Raw genomic sequence first — 6,653 nt, forward strand, 5'->3', positions numbered from 1 at the left:
ATGGAGGAGAGGACTTGAGTTTTTTTGGAAAGGGAAACGGTGATTTGGTCTCTCCAGGCCAAGCACAAGCACGCAAAACTAACTGCCACGGAAAATTAGAGATATGGACAAACCTAATTGGGGCAGTACTAGGAATCGGACGCCGATTTGTTTCTTTCCATCGGACCAGGGTAAGGCCGTAGGATTGGAACCAACGCCGACCGTACGATCTCATCCTGGCGACCAGGCCTGATTTAATGCTTCCGTAAACAGATCCCGTATCATTAATATGCCAGCCTCTCCGAAGTGCTGCCTGTGTGCCTCGTCCGTGGTATGGAGGAGAGGACTTGAGTTTTTTTTGGAAGGGAAACGGTGATTTGGTCTCTCCGGGCCAAGCACGCGCACGCAAAACTAACTGCCACGGAAAATTAGAGATATGGACAAACCTAATTTGGACGGGGCTTCCCTGTTCCCACGAACTGCTCCCATCGGTGTTCCCTGCGTACGTGGCGAGCATCCAGCGTACCCACCTTTCCCTCTCCCTAGCGCTACTTTCTGACCTGAAAAAAAAAGACAAATACAACCGTAATACATCTAGTACCAGTTGAGGCGATAATGCCATGGCAATGCCGACCACACGCCGAGAACAGCTTCGGCTTTCTTCACCTTCGAGCTAGGACAAGACGATGAATCCCATGGTCTCCGGTCACGGCTACCGTCCTCCCCGCCCCCTCCCCGCCCTCCTTCCCTCCCTCCGACGTCGTTCCCCTTTCTGTTGCTGCAGTCCTTCATCCCCTTTCTGTAGCTTGGTCCGTTCGTGTCCTCCGGTCGCCGCCTCATTATTCCAGCCGGCGGCCCCGTTCCCTCCCTCAGCCGACGCCCTTGCGCTATCTCTCCGACGGCCTCTCCTCCCGCACTTCCCCTACCAGGGTACCTCCATTCATCCGCTGCTCTGAAACCTCTTGGGGTTGCACTGGCGGCAGCAGCACTCGTCTTCGAGTACGGAGATGGAGGTCGTAGACGCGCAATAGAGGTGGCGCCGACTTGCGTCGTCGGTCCAGGCCGTGCTGCGGTGCCTCCTCCCGTCCGGAAGCGAACCGGCGCCGGCGTTCGTCTAATTGTTTCGTCTCCACCTCGTACCTCCACAGGAGACAACACAGGTAATTTTCTTTTGCTGATTATTACGATTGGAGCATAATTGATTTATATGTACTGTACTTCTCATCTTTGTTGATGATGCAAGTATTTGAGGCCAATTTTGCCCCTGTATCTGACCGTCCCTGTCTGACCAATAGTGTACATGATACAAATGTGCTTGTTCAGAATTAACAACCAAGAGTGGTGAAAGACAATGAATTTCAATTGAATACCTTTCGTTACAAGTTTTTATAAAAGTACTTGGAACTAGCAAGTCAAAATATAAAGAGTATGAATCTCGTAACACATTGATTAAGTTGGCTTCTGTTGATAGAAGTAGGCTTGATTTTGTCCTGTCATTGTACTAGCGCTCGAGGTACCAATGGCTGGCTGCATTGAGGGATGCATAGCTGAGTTGAACTGTGTCTGTTGCAAATAGGTATAGTTCTGATTTTTCGGAATTCCTGGATCGCTTTGTCCCTATGAAAATATGTAACAAAGCTTAGTAAGTCTTAAGTTTTAAGATGATAAACTTAACATTGTTGAATTTGAACTGCTGTACCATTAGTGCACTGTATGAGTGCGATTCATTGGGATGGTACACTCCTAGAGTGCCTTGACCCTATAAACAGAAGTAGCAAATCTCAGTGTCACCAAAGTTTTAAGATTTTAGCACTGAAATTATTGATTGTAGGCTGGTATACCATTAATGTATTGTATGGATGTAATCCATTGGGATGGTAGACTCCTGCAGCGCCTTGACCCTGTAAAAAGAAATATGAAAGCTCAGTATCACCGTAGTTTTAAGATGATAAAGCTTAACATGGTTGATTGTATACTGCTGTACCATTAGTGTATTGTAAGGCTGTAATTCTGCAAACAATCTTTTGTTTTGTGTTGACATGGGGATGGTACCAACTGATGGCTGCATTGGAGCATTTATGATTGGGCTGTACTGTAACTTATATGTAGGAATTTGACTTGTGAAAGATTCTAAGTGTCCCTGTCAAAAGTTACAAAGAATGTTCAGTAACTAAAGTTTTATGTGGAACAATCAAGACAGTTTATACCATTGAGGCGCCATGAGGTAGCGGTTGTGCATTTTCGGTGTTATTTTTCTTTTTCTTCTTTGATTTTGCTTTCTCCAAACCACCAATAGGTCTTCTTGATCCTCGGACATCCTTCTCCTTGACCTTGATGCCTTTTGGTTCAACAAGCCCCTCGTTGTGTTTTGATACTCTACTAGAGTCAATCTTCAGAGGTGCAACTATAGCGAAAAAAAGTAAATCTTAGTTCGACATTACTCTACAGAATTAAAAATATAGCATAGTACACACCTTCTGAACCGGAGGAACTGCCCAAATCAGGATCAGCTCTAATTTTCAAACATTTCTCCACATTCTGTGCTAGTTGTGCTGCGCAATTAGCAGCTTCATTGTATGATTCTTCAGACTCCGCGGCACGAGCAGCTATTTTGACAAACATTTTGCATAAGTCTTTGTAGCGACTTGACATTCTTTCTTTTGGGTTGTCATGTAGGTTGCGATTCCTTGTTATCTGCAGAACTTTTGCATCCATTGTCCATCTTTTTAAGATGTATTTTTCGGGGATATGCTTGATATTATTAATATCAAGTATCTTTAAGCAATGGGAGCAAAGTATTCCAGCAAATTCAAACTTCTTGCAACTGCAAATGACTGTTTCTTCTTTTGGAACAAATCTGACAATATGCTCACGATGTGTACCATGAAAATTTACTCTGTAAACCTTCTTCTCTAGGTCACTATCATCACAAAGAAATGTGTCATAGTTGAGGGTCCGAAGCACTTGTTCCTGAAACAGCTTAAATATTGCTGGAGTATATGTAGTTGCACCTTGCCTTAATACATAGCTAGACTCTGCCATGAGCTTGGGAGTAGTTTGTGTTGCTCTAAAGTCATACTTTACCTCTTCATCTCTTTTGTCTGCAACTAGCCGTTCAAAATGCTCAAAAAAAGTAAGCATGTCATATTTAATATTAATGTAACTCTTGAGTTCGTTGTTCATGCTCTCGCTCCTTTGAGTAGTGCTCATGTGGGCAGAAAATGTATTTCTCCCATATACTAGTGCCCATTGCTCCCTTTTCTCAAATATCCTTTGGAGCCATGCATTTTCTTGTAGTCCATATTTATGAAGCATTCCATTCCATGCAGTTATAAATTCATCTTCCTCCTCAATATCATAGATACAATGCTGAAAATCAGCATTAAACTTCTTATAGTCCGGAACAACTCCAGCAAGGTGCTTGCAAGCGTTCTGATTCATATGCCATACACAAAGTTTATGGTGAGTAAAAGGCAGGACTATACTGATTGCCTTGGCCATTGCTGCATCTTCGTCAGTCAAAATTGTTAGTGGATATTTTCCTGACATAACTTTTAGAAAAGTTCTAAAAAGCCAACCAAAACTCTCAGCAGTTTCATCATAGAGAAGTGCAGCACCAAACACCATTGTTTTCTTATGATTATTCACTCCAACAATCAAACCAAATGGACGCCCATCGTCTAGTTTCCTGTATGTGGTGTCAAAGCATATAACATCACCAAATATCGCATAGTCTGAGACCATTTTGGAGTCGGCCCAAAAGATATTAGTTATCAAATCATCCTCATCGACTTGAATTGAATAAAAAAAATTGACATCTTCGGATACCTTCTTCTCCATGTATTCTAGCACTCCCCCTGTGTCACCTTGCTTTACTTTTAATGTTCTCTTTGAGTACAGCCGATTTTTCATATCTACCCGTGTAAAGCCAAGACTTCCAATTCCACCTGCATCTTTGGCCATAAGATCAATAGTTGCTTTGTTTGAAATTCCCACAGACTTTGCAACCTCGGCATTTGCTAATTGTGCTTCAGTTACTTTCCTGTGGGATCTCAAGTATTGGGCCATATTTCCAGTAGCAAGAACATGGTTATGTGTTTCTTCAAATTCATACACATGATAAAGTCCATTTTTTAGACTTATCTTCATACGAGCACCACACCCACATCTTGTTTGAGGCCTACTGTAACTAAATGTATCATCTCTTTTATCTTCACCACGGATTCATGTTGGTTCACGTTATTCAGTAAGTGCATCCAAAAATGATTATGAAAGGATCAAATTACATGTAGTCCATACCTTGACGGGAACATAAAAAAGTCCGATGTTGTATTGTATCGGTGTTCTTTACTTTATGGTGACTCCCTCTTCGTGTGCTAAAACCAATAGTTTCTGCATATTTGTTATAAAACAAATAGGCTTCCTGTTCAGATAAGAATTCCATACCGACCTTTGGTACTCTCTGATCAATACCATCAGTGACAATGGTAGCGCCAGTTTCATGTGCATCCTATATAAGATAGTATTTCACTATAGTCAGTGTACATATTGTTGAGATCAGATCTGTTTGCATTGCAGGATGGGAAGTAAATGGCCAGTTCAAAAAGAAGATATTAGAACTAGAAAACGAAATCATGAGGATTGGGAGTGCTGTTTCTTACTGCCTGTTGTTGTGATTCATCATGGTCCTCACGGTTCACAGGATCAATCCTTGAAGAAGCCATCAATGGACAAGGGAGAATTTGCCTGGGACTTGTTGAATTCGCATCAGCTTGTCCCTAGATTCGTTGATTGATGGAGGTCTTCTACACTTGTATATTTTCTGTAATCTGGCTCCGCTTCTCCCTGGTTGTGTATGCTGTACGTAGATGAAGGAGGTGCGATTTGTTGTTCTGTGCATCAAGTGTTTTTGGCGCGCAGAGGTATATTGTATTGTTATTTGGCGCGAAGGAGAAAGTTTCCCTCCTGTATTTTGTTAGATGCAGATTCAGTGCCGAGAATTACGTGAAGGGATACGGTCGTATTTCTCTTTTTTTCTGGGAGAAAAAATCACGTTTGGGGGAGGAAAAGGTGGGTACGCCTGGATGCTCGCCACGTACGCACGGAACACCGATGGGAGCAGTTATTGGGAACAGGCAAGCCCCGTCCACCTAATTTACCGTGCTACTATCAAATCTCATCTCAGTCATTAATTACAGCAACACAACATGCAAAACTGCAAGATAGCCGCCGTTTTTGCGGTTTTGAGCAGCAAAATTGATTGCCACAACCGGCAAATCGGGACGAACCACAATATTTTGCAGTCAACTATAAAACCAGCATGGTAACCCATATTACAAGTGGAGGCAATTTTTATCTACCCCCTCCATACATAAAAGGATGTTGAAGGTTAAAGTATATTGATAGGTAGTGGTAAATGCTAAACTACTAGCGAGTTAGCGGCAGTGTAATTTCAGATCGAAATTGTGTAGCACCGTTGCTCAATCCGGCCACCTCGCCCAAATCCTAAAAAAGCTTAGTCAAATTCCAGCGAGGACGAGGTCCTTCGTCTTTGTTTCAATGGATGGCACATCCCTAAACCAAGCTGTCATCTCGTCTGATGAATGAGGCTCTGCAAGAGGCAGGCGGCGGGGTGGACAGTCACGTGAAGGGAAGCATGCATGCAACGCGCGAGAAGAAGAGGAACATAAGGATACGGGAAAAGTGAAAATGCAACAAAAAAAATGCCTAGTGGGCCTCTGTAGAAATTTGTTTGCATCTCTGATTTTTGTGTATCTGGTCTAAGAGACCACCATTTTGTACCGCAAAACGCTTTACGATGTACCACAAAATACTTTTACAGTAACGATTTTGTTGGATCTGCTAAAGATGTTATAACTTTCTAATGATTTGTGCGCTGTGGAAGAGAAAAGTTATTCACAATCTTTTTTCGGGAAAGTAATATGGACAGACATTTCAAGACGATGTAAGTAAGTAGCTAGCCTCTTTGTAGAATTGATGGACCGGTGTGAGTATGCACATGAATGTTTTGTAGGTTTTTCCTTAGAAATAAACATTTCTTTTTTATCTACGTCTCCGAGGGATCCGGAGGGAGGGGGAGATGGAGAAGAAACACACAAAGACACACAAATTTACCCAGGTTCGGGACCGTCGTAAGGAGGTAACACCCCTACTTTTGTTTGTCTGATCTGTATAATCTCACAGAGAGCTACAATGGTTTCCCTCCAGCCCTTGGCTAGAGGAAGAAGAAGAAGTGGTAAAGAGGGAGAAACCCTACAAGTGTTGGATCGTAACGACCTCCCGTGCAAGGGAATGCCACCTCTCCTTATATAGTGGAAAGGTAGCTTACATCAGAAGGAACCTGGGTAGAAGGAATTTTAGCCTACATCAGCCGGTCTTGGACTGTAGCTTTGACTCTGGGCTTGTGATGTCCTTCCCTGTCATCTCTGGCGCTGACCTCTGTTGGCCTGCGCACTGTAGCATCTTCGTCATCCGCGTGATGTGGCTTCAGTTGGAAGCTAGCGAGGCTCTCGTCATGAAGAGATCCTCCGTATCTCTTCGATGTCCTATAGCGAGGCGACCGAATCTTTGACCAACATCAGACCGTTGGTCTTATGCCAGATCCTTATGCCGGCATACGTAGGGTATGCAGGTACCCTCCACTTGTACGTTGA

At 43.2% G+C, this 6,653-nt stretch overlaps 1 long non-coding RNA gene across 1 annotated transcript; it reads left to right on the forward strand.

Moving 5' to 3' along the window:
- Nucleotides 1-602: 602 nt before the first annotated feature.
- On the forward strand, nucleotides 603-5,011 carry LOC124705658. The gene is made up of 2 exons (XR_007004128.1): nucleotides 603-1,139; nucleotides 4,558-5,011. It is a non-coding gene; the product is annotated as an uncharacterized LOC124705658 (long non-coding RNA).
- The last annotated feature ends 1,642 nt before the right edge of the window (nucleotides 5,012-6,653 follow it).

The sequence above is a fragment of the Lolium rigidum genome, chromosome 4 (assembly GCF_022539505.1).
Source record: "Lolium rigidum isolate FL_2022 chromosome 4, APGP_CSIRO_Lrig_0.1, whole genome shotgun sequence".
NCBI lineage: Eukaryota > Viridiplantae > Streptophyta > Magnoliopsida > Poales > Poaceae > Lolium > Lolium rigidum.